Here is a 16043-nt window from a genome sequence, read left to right as displayed (position 1 = left end):
AATTATCGCACCCAACAAATGAGCGTTTTCCTTGTTCAGTGGGTGATCTCTGGCCCACTAATAGTCGGGAGTGAACGTTACTAAGATGACTGATTATTGGCATTAAGAGGACGTTTGGCATGGTGTAGAGTCATTACAGCTGTCTGGTTGTAGAACATTGCCCACCGCACCCCACACCTTCTGCAGCCATTGTCTAATTTCATCTAAGGCCACGTCCACGTGCCCGAAATCCTTCTGAAAAAGCACCACGAAAATGCCCCATAAAATGGACATAATGCCCAACAATGTCAAAATGACATACGTATGTGTTCCGTCTGACGTCCCTACTTTTCACCGCTTTGGACATTCGGAAACCCTGAAGCAGTAAACAGAAGTGACAGGTACATTCTTCGGGCGCCTTCTGCCGGGAAGCCTCCCGAGCTCTATACTTGATAGTGTAAAGTCAAAGACGCGGCAAGAGCGGCAGAAGAAATGCCGGCAAAACCGCTACAGGAAAGCAACCGCCAGCATCTTCCCGGGAATACTCGATGGCTGCGCTGGTGTCTAAAAGCCACCGTGTGCACACAGCCTTAGGGGAACCGTAAATTTTAAAGAAATCATATTTGGGAAACATTGCTCAAGAACATTATATCTTTTCACACTGGGCTTCAATGATGATCAAGGAGAGCCTTTTAGGAAGTATTTGGCCATGTACTGGCATTATTTGATAAAGGGTTAAAACTTATTTTCAAAACGTTAAGGAGAGGGGATACTTTGCTGCCGGTGGGATTCTAACAACCCTATAAACTGGGCTCTTCCAACCCGTCCTGGATAAACCAAGCTGCGCTCCATTCATTGTCCATGGGGCCATTTCCATCAGTCCCATTGACAATAAATTATAGCAGGACCTCTGCTTCATGCAGGAGTCCAGAGCCAAGACATCAGAATTGTTGGGTGGTCCCAATGTCTGGATCCCAGCGATCAGCAACTTATCCCTAAGGGTAGGGGAGTCATTTTGGGGGAATAATCCTTTACCTGTCTAGGTAATAAGAGATGGATTGAAGCAGTTGTCCAACAATGAGATAATATTTTTTTAGGCATGGGTGGTTTTAATAAAGTAACTGATTTTCCAGTGAATCCAGTGCAGGCTAACTCAGAAGATCTCTGCCGGCTCCAAAAGTATTCTCTGCTCCGTTCGGAAGGCACAGGAACGCTGCAGCTGGTGATTGGCTGCAGCAATCGGGTGACCAGGATATCGCATGTTTTTTTGATGGTATGCACTTTTAGTCGCAGACATCGGATCGGAGCAGTCATAGCTTATGAACTTCCTGAGTAGACTGCGCTGGATCCGCGGGAATGCTGGAAGGTGATACCGGTTATTATTTTATGCCAAAAAAATATTATTTCTCTGTCGGACAACCCCTTTAAGGACACCATGCCACAGTAACAGCATCCCGACTAACCCTTGAGTGCCACAAGGAGGACTGTCAGGTGACTGGATCACCTCCTTGCGACACAATGTATTCTTGAACTGTGAGTCGCAATTGATGTGACCGGTGGCCTTCGCCTCGTTATGTCACTGTATGCGAGTTACACCACGTGACGCCATGTTATATGTATGTGCTATTTATACATTTTATTGCAGGCACTGCACAATGTATACACACCCTGGTGCCTTTACGACTGTAGTACATACGTAGCAGTAGCATCTGGGGTTCTGACCATTGAGAAGAACAGCAACCTTGAGATCTAACAGGGGCTTTCAGACTACCTGCTGGAGTCAGGGTCCAGTGCCAAAAAGTAGCCCTGGCTATCACAAGTGGTTGCGGACCACTTAAAGGAGCCTGTGAGCAAGTGCAGTAAGAAGCTCCGCAGCTGTGACCTGTAGACAGTTTGACTGTATGTGGTGTCGATTATTTCCAGGTTGGAGCGTCCTACTGCGCATGTTCACAGGCACCTGACCTGGTAACTTTTTAGGGCAGAAACAAGATATCCGCCATTTTAGTAATTATCTCTCTAGACAAAACAAATGCAATTTGCTAACTAAAGGAAATGACTTATTGTGACATTTTTATTTTATTTTTTTTCTTTGCTGGGAAAACCCTTTTAAGTAATTGTCCAGGGACACTGACAGAAATAACCTGCTAAGCTCTGCTGCTGCCTGGTGTGAGCTAGGTGTGAACTGTGGTAAGAGGCTATTGCTTTTTCTGCAAGTAACCACCAAGCTCTGTGCATCAACTGTGAAGTGTAACCACTAAGCTTAATGCCTCTAATCTGATATGTAACCATCAAGCTCTGTGCCTCTACTGTAATGTGTAACCACTAAGCTCTGTGCCTCTACTCTAATGTGTAACCACTAAGCTCTGTGCCTCTACTCTAATGTGTAACCACTAAGCTCTGTGCCTCTACTCTAATGTGTAACCACTAAGCTCTGTTCCTCTACACTAATGTGTAACCACTAAGCTCTGTTCCTCTACTCTGATGTGTAACCACTAAACTCTGTTCCTCTACTCTAATGTGTAACCACTAAGCTCTGTTCCTCTACTCTGATGTGTAACCACTAAGCTCTGTTCCTCTACTCTGATGTGTAACCACTAAGCTCTGTGCCTCTACTCTGATGTGTAACCACTAAGCTCTGTGCCTCTACTCTAATGTGTAACCACTAAGCTCTGTGCCTCTACTCTAATGTGTAATCACTAAGCTCTGTTCCTCTACTCTAATGTGTAATCACTAAGCTCTGTTCCTCTACTCTGATGTGTAACCACTAAGCTCTGTGCCTCTACTCTGATGTGTAACCACTAAGCTCTGTTCCTCTACTCTGATGTGTAACCACTAAGCTCTGTGCCTCTACTCTAATGTATAACCACTAAGCTCTGTTCCTCTACTCTGATGTGTAACCACTAAGCTCTGTGCCTCAACTCAGAGGTGTAACCACTAAGCTCTGTGCCTCAACTCAGAGGTGTAACCACCAAGCTCTGTGCCTCAACTCAGAGGTGTAACCACTAAGCTTTATGCCTCAACTCAGAGGTGTAACCACTAAGCTCTGTGCCTCAACTCAGAGGTGTAACCACCAAGCTCTGTGCCTCAACTCTGATATGTAATCATCAATGTCACCAGATTGTTGCCAACTTTCCATTCTTTTGAAATCAATTAGGCAGGGGATAAAAATAACAGATGTGAATTTTGCATAGAAGAACCCTCACCATTAGGATATACAGAAGAGTGGTACTTCATGTTTCATTAACACATTTTATTATTTTCGACAAATGACCTTTAACTTTCTAGCAATGCCATCTCTCTGGAGAGGAAAGTGCTATGCAGGTTCTTGCCACCCAATAGCAAAGGGGATGGGACCATCAGGGAGGGTCTTCTCTTTTCATGGACCGAATTTATGGTATATACCCCCTTGACGCCTCTAAATATCAGTGTTTGATCTCTCCTCTTTTTTCAAATTATTTCTGTAAGGAAGAAACCATATTTATTCCATCATGTCCAACTCTTTTAACAACTCTTATAGTAGTTTCTCAGAAAGCAGTGTGACATAAAATATGACCATTACATTTGCTGTATGGATTGTGCCTTATTCTCTACTGAACTTACTCTATCCAATGGATAGGAGTAGGAGTATCTACTGAGAATAACCTCATGACCCAACATCACCATTAGTTTATGAGGGATCGGTCCTGTCAAACTAACCTGATCAGCTTCTATGAGGAGGTAAGGTCCAGACTAGACAAGGGAAACGCAGTGGATGTTGTCTATCTGAACTTTTCAAAAGCATATGATACGGTGCCACAAAAAAGTTTGGTACATAAAATGAGAGTAATTGGAGAAGGGGAAAATATGTGAAACTGGGTTAACAACTGCAAAAAGAAAAAAGGGTTCTCCAGCGATTCCTTTAAGGAAACACTAAGGTCTCATTCACACACCATGATTAAGGCATCTCGCTGAACCGCGTTGGTTTTTGTATCTTTGGACATTCCTTGTGAACCGGTGTATACAGATTTCAATATTTCTACAATAAAGATGGATTTTTAACTGTTTGTCATCGCTGGAGATTCCTTTTTTTCTTTTTTGCATCTGCCTTCATGTCCAAGGGTTAGGGTTAGGGTTAACCCTAACCCTAACCCTAGGATGGCTCCATGCGAGGCTTTATACCTGCTGGCAATCTGCGATGTGGTGAGCTGACATCCCTTCCCTACTCCCCTCTGTGTATATGGGTAAATAACTGGCTCAGTGATAGGAAACAGGGTGGTTATTAATGGAACACACTTAGATAGGGTCACGGTTAACAGCGATGTACGATAGGGGTCGGTATTGGGCCCTCTTCTTTTGAAGACCCGTGCCAGGCAGCTGCTGCCAAGGCAAATAAAATATTGGGATGCATAAACAGAGGCAGAGATGCTCATGATGAGAACATAGTTTTCTACTATACAAGTCACTAGTACAGCCACGTTTGGATACTGGGTACAATTTGGGGCTCCAGTATATAACAAGGACTTAACTGAACTTGACTGGGTGCAGAGAAGAGCAACCATGGTTATTAAGGAAATGGGTGAAATGCAGAAGACGGGTTATCAGACTTAAGAGTTATTCAGTTTAGAAAAATGAATGTTTCTGGGAGATCTTATGTCAGAGAGATATTAAGAATATATTAACTATTTCTCCCAAACCCCACTCACCCCTCCCTTATCCACCATTTATCATAAGAGGAAAGAGGAGAGCTGACAGTCGAGCATCTGTCTCTCTGCAAATGATACAGCAGAAGTGACTTGGAAACCAATGCTGGCCCAGAAGGTGCTAGAACCTAATTAAAATGCGGGGGTCTTTCTCCCCTAGCAGAGGCAGGGGATGATTAGACATCGGCTTGCAATAAATTTACGTGTAGCTGTTGAAGCTTGCTTCCCAGGACGAAAAAGGGAATTTAATAGAGGGTCCCAGGACGCCCAGCACCGATAAGAAATATGGAATATCTCAAGTTCCATAATCCTGATAATAAGGGGACCCATATTTTTAGTGGCATGGTCAGCTAAGGAACAAGATGCTTATTTTTTCGTAGCCATAAGCCCCTCTAGGGAGCTGTAGCGCAAGAGCACCAGAATAACGGATCGCAGCTACGCCATGTGTGGTCTCTAAATGAAGATAAAATCATAATAGAAAATATGGTATCACTTTTGGGATTCTGGGATCAACCGGCGATGTTATCCCAAAAACCAGATATCTTAAATAAAAGGTGCAAGCTAGAGCACAGCCCCGTGATGTCTGAACAGGGGGTGTTTGGGCAGACCTCCCCTTAGGCATAAAAGAGTCCACAGAGGATAGATGAGCATTCATTGCCACGGGGATATAGATACTATAAGCAACAGATCGTGTTTGATAACTCTCAAATCAAATCGGAGAGCCCCTCCTCCAGCTATACTGATTTGTCTCTGAGATCTTTATTGTAAGTTTCTTCTGTAATCCTGTTTATTTTATGCAACTGTCTATTCTGTATGGTAAATGACTATTTGCAAAATCTTTGTATATTTTTCCTAAACACTGTCTCCCTTTTGGATTAAATATAAAACTGAATAGCTCTGTTTCTTTTGCTCTGTAATCGTTCCTCCCCCGAAATCATATGCGCTACCAGAACGCAGGAGTCCGGCCAGGCCTGTCTTATAGTTCAAACTCGGCCGGTGGTGGAAGACAATAATAATAATTGGGATATCGTGAAGCTGACAGTAACCGTACGGGGCGTGTACACATATTCCATGCGTTGGAATCCGGAGGCGTGACGCCATACGCTTTCTGCTCGCTTGCCGATAGCTAAGTAGTGAGTAGTCGGGATCGTGTGCTAGCGAATCCCTGCTCAATCCTGTGAATTAATGACAGAGTGACAGCAACGGTGAGATATTGCGTGATCTCCCTAGTGTCGTCTCTGTGGAACCCTGACATCTTATAACAATGGAAAAATATATAAAGGGACAGTACAGAGAGCTGACTAATGATCTTTTTACACCCCGGCTTGCAACGTGGACAAGGGGGCATCCTTTATGTCTATAGGAAAAAAGGATTAATCATAATCACAAATGGCTATCCTCTACTACAAGAGCAGTGAGATTATGGATTATTTAAGGTACGAGCAGTGAGATTATGGATTCTTTACTGTACGAGCAGTGAGATAATGGATTCTTTACAGTCAGAGCAGTGAGACTATGGATTATTAACTGTAAAAGCAGTAAAATTATGGAGCTCTATGCCACATGATATTGCAATGGTCAATTCACTACAGCAGTTTAAGAAGGACCTGGATGACTTTCTTGAAAAATATAATATTACAGATTAAGGGCACTAGATTCTGCGAAGGGACAATGATCCAGGGAACTCGTCTGATTGCCGTATGTGGAGCTGGGCAGGAATTTGCCTCCTAATATGGGGCAACTAGAGTCTGACTCATGGCGATTTTGCTTTCCTTTGGATCAGCATCTTAGGTTATAGGTTGAAGGAGGTGGACTTGTGTCTACTTTCAACTTTTAAACTCTGAAACTTTCACACAGACCTAAAAGGAAAATTGCACAACAGCAGAAACCAATGAATGTGTCTCAGAAGAAAATCCCACAGATTCCGGGTGTGGAAATAGGAGCAGCTCCAGGATATTTCCTATACCCACTGCCTTTATGGGATGGAGATGATGCTGGTGCCTGACACCAACTGCAGCAGATCCTCTTATCTAAGTCATAAACAGAAAAAACAGGCAATAAACCCAGGAGGCCACAACTACAGGGTCACACACTGCCATACACTCCACCCCGTAAACTACACGGGTCACACACTGCCATACACTCCACCCCGTACACTACACGGGTCACACACTGCCATACACTCCACCCCGTACACTACACGGGTCACACACTGCCATACACTCCACCCCGTACACTACACAGGTCACACACTGCCATACACTCCACCCCGTACAATACACGGGTCACACACTGCCATACACTCCACCCCGTAAACTACACGGGTCACACACTGCCATACACTCCACCCCGTACAATACACGGGTCACACACTGCCATACACTCCACCCCGTACACTACACGGGTCACACACTGCCATACACACAACCCCGTACACTACACGGGTCACACACTGCCATACACTCCACCCCGTACACTACACGGGTCACACACTGCCATACACACAACCCCGTACACTACACGGGTCACACACTGCCATACACTCCACCCCGTACAATACACGGGTCACACACTGCCATACACTCCACCCCGTACACTACACGGGTCACACACTGCCATACACACAACCCCGTACACTACACGGGTCACACACTGCCATACACTCCAACCCGTACACTACACGGGTCACACACTGCCATACACTCCACCCCGTACACTACACGGGTCACACACTGCAATACACACAACCCCGTACACTACACGGGTCACACACTGCCATACACTCCACCCCGTACACTACACGGGTCACACACTGCAATACACACAACCCCGTACACTACACGCGTCACACACTGCCATACACTCCACCCCGTACACTACACGGGTCACACACTGCCATACACACCACCCCGTACACTACACGGGTCACACACTGCCATACACTCCACCCCGTACACTACACGGGTCACACACTGCCATACACTCCACCCCGTACACTACACGGGTCACACACTGCCATACACTCCACCCCGTACAATACACGGGTCACACACTGCCATACACTCCACCCCGTACACTACACGGTTCACACACTGCCATACACTCCACACTGTACACTACACGGGTCACACACCGTCATACACTCCACCCCGTACACTACACGGGTCACACACTGCCATACACTCCACCCCGTACAATACACGGGTCACACACTGCCATACACTCCACCCCGTACAATACACGGGTCACACACTGCCATACACTCCACCCCGTACACTACACGGGTCACACACTGCCATACACTCCACCCCGTACACTACACGGGTCACACACTGCCATACACTCCACCCCGTACAATACACGGGTCACACACTGCCATACACTCCAACCCGTACACTACACGGGTCACACACTGCCATACACTCCACACCGTACACTACACGCGTCACACACTGCCATACACTCCACCCCGTACACTACACGGGTCACACACTGCCATACACTCCACACCGTACACTACACACGTCACACACTGCCATACACTCCACCCCGTACACTACACGCGTCACACACTGCCATACACTCCACCCCGTACACTACAAGGGTCACACACTGCCATACACTCCACCCCGTACACTACATGGGTCACATACTGCCATACACTCCACCCCGTACACTACACGGGTCACATACTGCCATACACTCCACCCCGTACACTACACGGGTCACACACTGCCATACACACAACCCCGTACACTACACGGGTCACACACTGCCATACACTCCACCCCGTACACTACACGCGTCACACACTGCCATACACTCCACCGCGTACACTACACGGGTCACACACTGCCATACACTCCACCGCGTACACTACACGGGTCACACACTGCCATACACTCCACCGCGTACACTACACGCGTCACACACTGCCATACACTCCACCCTGTACACTACACGGGTTACACACTGCCATACACTCCACCCCGTACACTACACGGATCACACACTGCCATACACTCCACCCCGTACACTACACGCGTCACACACTGCTATACACTCCACCCCGTACACTACACGGGTCACACACTGCCATACACTTCACCCTGTACACTACACGCGTCACACACTGCCATACACTCCACCCCGTACACTACACGCCTCACACACTGCCATACACTCCACCCCGTACAATACACGGGTCACACACTGCCATACACTACACGCGTCACACACTGCCATACACTCCACCCCGTACACTACACGGGTCACACACTGCCATACACTCCACCCCGTACACTACACACGACACACACTGCCATACACTCCACCCCGTACACTACACGCGTCACACACTGCCATACACTCCACCCCGTACACTACACGGGTCACACACTGCCATACACTCCACACCGTACACTACACGGGTCACACACTACCATACACTCCACCCCGTACACTACACACGTCACACACTGCCATACACACAACCCCGTACACTACATGGGTCACACACTGCCATACACTCCACCCCGTACACTACACACGTCACACACTGCCATACACTCCACCCCGTACACTACACGCGTCACACACTGCCATACACTCCACCCCGTACACTACACGGTTCACACACTGCCATACACTCCACCCCATACACTACACGGGTCACACACTGCCATACACTCCACACCGTACACTACACGGGTCACACACTGCCATACACTCCACACCGTACACTACACGGGTCACACACTGCCATACACTCCACCCCGTACACTACACGGGTCACACACTGCCATACACTCCACCCCGTACACTACACAGGTCACACACTGCCATACACTCCACCCCATACACTACACGCGTCACACACTGCCATACACTCCACCCCGTACACTACACGGGTCACACACTGCCATACACTCCACCCCGTACAATACACGGGTCACACACTGCCATACACTCCACCCCGTACACTACACGGGTCACACACTGCCATACACTCCACCCCGTACACTACACAGGTCACACACTGCCATACACTCCACCCCGTACAATACACGGGTCACACACTGCCATACACTCCACCCCGTACACTACACGGGTCACACACTGCCATACACTCCACCCCGTACAATACACGGGTCACACACTGCCATGCACTCCACCCCGTACACTACACGGGTCACACACTGCCATACACTCCACCCCGTACACTACACAGGTCACACACTGCCATACACTCCACCCCATACACTACACGCGTCACACACTGCCATACACTCCACCCCGTACACTACACGGGTCACACACTGCCATACACTCCACCCCGTACAATACACGGGTCACACACTGCCATACACTCCACCCCATACACTACACGCGTCACACACTGCCATACACTCCACCCCGTACACTACACGCGTCACACACTGCCATACACTCCACCCCGTACAATACACGGTTCACACACTGCCATACACTCCACCCCATACACTAGATGGGTCACACACTGCCATACACTCCACACCGTACACTACACGGGTCACACACTGCCATACACTCCACCCCGTACACTACACGGGTCACACACTGCCATACACTCCACACCGTACAATACACGGGTCACACACTGCCATACACTCCACCCCGTACACTACACGCGTCACACACTGCCATACACTCCACCCCGTACAATACACGGTTCACACACTGCCATACACTCCACCCCATACACTACACGGGTCACACACTGCCATACACTCCACACCGTACACTACACGGGTCACACACTGCCATACACTCCACCCCGTACAATACACGGGTCACACACTGCCATACACTCCACCCCGTACACTACACGGGTCACACACTGCCATACACTCCACCCCGTACAATACACGGGTCACACACTGCCATACACTCCACCCCGTACACTACACGGGTCACACACTGCCATACACTCCACCCCGTACAATACACGGGTCACACACTGCCATACACTCCACCCCGTACACTACACGGGTCACACACTGCCATACACTCCACCCCGTACACTACACACGACACACACTGCCATACACTCCACCCCGTACACTACACGCGTCACACACTGCCATACACTCCACCCCGTACACTACACGGGTCACACACTGCCATACACTCCACACCGTACACTACACGGGTCACACACTACCATACACTCCACCCCGTACACTACACGCGTCACACACTGCCATACACACAACCCCGTACACTACACGGGTCACACACTGCCATACACTCCACACCGTACACTACACGGGTCACACACTGCCATACACTCCACGCCGTACACTACACGGGTCACACACTGCCATACACTCCACCCCGTACACTACACGGGTCACACACTGCCATACACTCCACCCCGTACACTACACGCGTCACACACTGCCATACACTCCACCCCGTACACTACACGGGTCACACACTGCCATACACTCCACCCCATACACTACACGGGTCACACACTGCCATACACTCCACACCGTACACTACACGGGTCACACACTGCCATACACTCCACCCCGTACAATACACGGGTCACACACTGCCATACACTCCACACCGTACACTACACGGGTCACACACTGCCATACACTCCACCCCGTACACTACACGGGTCACACACTGCCATACACTCCACCCCGTACACTACACGCGTCACACACTGCCATACACTCCACCCCGTACAATACACGGGTCACACACTGCCATACACTCCACCCCGTACACTACACGGGTCACACACTGCCATACACTCCACACCGTACACTACACGGGTCACACACTGCCATACACTCCACCCCGTACAATACACGGGTCACACACTGCCATACACTCCACCCCATACACTACACGGGTCACACACTGCCATACACTCCACCCCGTACACTACACGCGTCACACACTGCCATACACACAACCCCGTACACTACACGGGTCACACACTGCCATACACTCCACCCCGTACAATACACGGGTCACACACTGCCATACACTCCACCCCATACACTACACGGGTCACACACTGCCATACACTCCACACCGTACACTACACGGGTCACACACTGCCATACACTCCACCCCGTACAATACACGGGTCACACATGCCATACACTCCACCCCGTACACTACACGGGTCACACACTGCCATACACTCCACACCGTACACTACACGGGTCACACACTACCATACACTCCACCCCGTACACTACACGCGTCACACACTGCCATACACACAACCCCGTACACTACACGGGTCACACACTGCCATACACTCCACACCGTACACTACACGGGTCACACACTGCCATACACTCCACGCCGTACACTACACGGGTCACACACTGCCATACACTCCACCCCGTACACTACACGGGTCACACACTGCCATACACTCCACCCCGTACACTACACGCGTCACACACTGCCATACACTCCACCCCGTACAATACACGGGTCACACACTGCCATACACTCCACCCCATACACTACACGGGTCACACACTGCCATACACTCCACACCGTACACTACACGGGTCACACACTGCCATACACTCCACCCCGTACAATACACGGGTCACACACTGCCATACACTCCACCCCATACACTACACGGGTCACACACTGCCATACACTCCACCCCGTACACTACACGGGTCACACACTGCCATACACTCCACCCCATACACTACACGGGTCACACACTGCCATACACTCCACACCGTACACTACACGGGTCACACACTGCCATACACTCCACCCCGTACAATACACGGGTCACACACTGCCATACACTCCACACCGTACACTACACGGGTCACACACTGCCATACACTCCACCCCGTACACTACACGGGTCACACACTGCCATACACTCCACACCGTACACTACACGGGTCACACACTGCCATACACTCCACCCCGTACACTACACAGGTCACACACTGCCATACACTCCACCCCGTACACTACACGCGTCACACACTGCCATACACTCCACCCCGTACACTACACGGGTCACACACTGCCATACACTCCACCCCGTACACTACACGGGTCACACACTGCCATACACTCCACCCCGTACACTACACGGGTCACACACTGCCATACACTCCACCCCGTACAATACACGGGTCACACACTGCCATACACTCAACCCCGTACACTACACGGGTCACACACTGCCATACACTCCACCCCGTACACTACACACGACACACACTGCCATACACTCCACCCCGTACAATACACGGGTCACACACTGCCATACACTCCACCCCGTACACTACACGGATCACACACTGCCATACACTCCACCCCGTACACTACACGCGTCACACACTGCCATACACTCCACCCCGTACACTACACGGGTCACACACTGCCATATACTCCACCCCGTACACTACACGGGTCACACACTGCCATACACTCCACCCCGTACACTACACGGGTCACACACTGCCATACACTCCACCCCGTACAATACACGGGTCACACACTGCCATACACTCCACCCCATACACTACACGCGTCACACACTGCCATACACTCCACCCCGTACACTACACGGGTCACACACTGCAATACACTCCACCCCGTACACTACACGGGTCACACACTGCCACACACTCCACCCCGTACACTACACGCATCACACACTGCCATACACTCCACCCCGTACACTACACGGGTCACACACTGCCATACACTCCACCCCGTACACTACACGGGTCACACACTGCCATACACTCCACCCCGTACACTACACGGGTCACACACTGCCATACACTCCACCCCGTACACTACACGGATCACACACTGCCATACACTCCACCCCGTACAATACACGGGTCACACACTGCCATACACTCCACCCCGTACAATACACGGGTCACACACTGCCATACACTCCACCCCATACACTACACGCGTCACACACTGCCATACACTCCACCCCGTACACTACACGGGTCACACACTGCAATACACTCCACCCCGTACACTACACGGGTCACACACTGCAATACACTCCACCCCGTACACTACACGGGTCACACACTGCCATACACTCCACCCCGTACACTACACGAGTCACACACTGCAATACACTCCACCCCGTACACTACACGCGTCACACACTGCCATACACTCCACCCCGTACACTACACGCGTCACACACTGCCATACACTCCACCCCGTACACTACACGGGTCACACACTGCCATACACTCCACCCCGTACACTACACACGTCACACACTGCCATACACTCCACCCCGTACACTACACGGGTCACACACTGCCATACACTCCACCCCGTACACTACACGCGTCACACACTGCCATACACTCCAACCCGTACACTACACGGGTCACACACTGCCATACACTCCACCCCGTACACTACACGGGTCACACACTGCCATACACTCCACCCCGTACACTACACGCGTCACACACTGCCATACACTCCACCCCGTACACTACACGGGTCACACACTGCCATACACTCCACCCCGTACACTACACGGGTCACACACTGTCATACACTCCACCCCATACACTACACGGGTCACACACTGCCATACACTCCACCCCGTACACTACACACGTCACACACTGCCATACACTCCACCCCGTACACTACACGCGTCACACACTGCCATACACTCCACCCCGTACACTACACGGGTCACACACTGCAATACACTCCACCCCGTACACTACACGGGTCACACACTGCCATACACTCCACCCCGTACACTACACGGGTCACACACTGCCATACACTCCACCCCGTACACTACACGGGTCACACACTGCCATACACTCCACCCCGTACACTACACGGGTCACACACTGCCATACACTCCACCCCGTACACTACACATGTCACACACTGCCATACACTCCACCCCGTACACTACACGGGTCACACACCGCCATACACTCCACCCCGTACACTACACGGGTCACACACTGCCATACACTCCACCCCGTACACTACACGGGTCACACACTGCCATACACTCCACCCCGTACACTACACGAGTCACACACCGCCATACACTCCACCCCGTACACTACACGGGTCACACACTGCCATACACTCCACCCCGTACACTACACGGGTCACACACCGCCATACAATCCACCCCGTACACTACACGGGTCACACACTGCCATACACTCCACCCCGTACAATACACGGGTCACACACTGCCATACACTCCACCCCATACACTACACGCGTCACACACTGCCATACACTCCACCCCGTACACTACACGGGTCACACACTGCAATACACTCCACCCCGTACACTACACGGGTCACACACTGCCACACACTCCACCCCGTACACTACACACATCACACACTGCCATACACTCCACCCCGTACACTACACGGGTCACACACTGCCATACACTCCACCCCGTACACTACACGGGTCACACACTGCCATACACTCCACCCCGTACACTACACGGGTCACACACTGCCATACACTCCACCCCGTACACTACACGGATCACACACTGCCATACACTCCACCCCGTACAATACACGGGTCACACACTGCCATACACTCCACCCCGTACAATACACGGGTCACACACTGCCATACACTCCACCCCATACACTACACGCGTCACACACTGCCATACACTCCACCCCGTACACTACACGGGTCACACACTGCAATACACTCCACCCCGTACACTACACGGGTCACACACTGCAATACACTCCACCCCGTACACTACACGGGTCACACACTGCCATACACTCCACCCCGTACACTACACGAGTCACACACTGCAATACACTCCACCCCGTACACTACACGCGTCACACACTGCCATACACTCCACCCCGTACACTACACGGGTCACACACTGCCATACACTCCACCCCGTACACTACACACGTCACACACTGCCATACACTCCACCCCGTACACTACACGGGTCACACACTGCCATACACTCCACCCCGTACACTACACGCGTCACACACTGCCATACACTCCACCCCGTACACTACACGGGTCACACACTGCCATACACTCCACCCCGTACACTACACGCGTCACACACTGCCATACACTCCACCCCGTACACTACACGCGTCACACACTGCCATACACTCCACCCCGTACACTACACGGGTCACACACTGCCATACACTCCACCCCGTACACTACACGGGTCACACACTGCCATACACTCCACCCCGTACACTACACGCGTCACACACTGCCATACACTCCACCCCGTACACTACACGCGTCACACACTGCCATACACTCCACCCCGTACACTAC

At 50.7% G+C, this 16043-nt stretch overlaps 1 long non-coding RNA gene across 1 annotated transcript in view; it reads right to left on the bottom strand.

Annotated features, from left to right (window-relative positions):
- Positions 1-3253: 3253 nt before the first annotated feature.
- Positions 3254-16043, bottom strand: part of LOC141165388 (uncharacterized) — a 32005-nt gene continuing 19215 nt past the window's right edge. The window contains exons 2-3 of the long non-coding RNA XR_012251154.1: positions 6518-6688; positions 3254-3437 (exon numbers count right to left, since the gene is read on the bottom strand). This is a non-coding gene — a long non-coding RNA (uncharacterized lncRNA). The remainder of the gene's footprint in view (positions 3438-6517; positions 6689-16043) is intronic.

Source organism: Phyllobates terribilis, unplaced genomic scaffold, assembly GCF_046119375.1.
Source record: "Phyllobates terribilis strain yellow unplaced genomic scaffold, ASM4611937v1 Scaffold_11__3_contigs__length_659146591, whole genome shotgun sequence".
Classification (NCBI taxonomy): domain Eukaryota; kingdom Metazoa; phylum Chordata; class Amphibia; order Anura; family Dendrobatidae; genus Phyllobates; species Phyllobates terribilis.
The sequence above is the reverse complement of the archived record's forward strand: the minus strand, read 5'-3'. Positions and strand labels throughout refer to the sequence as shown.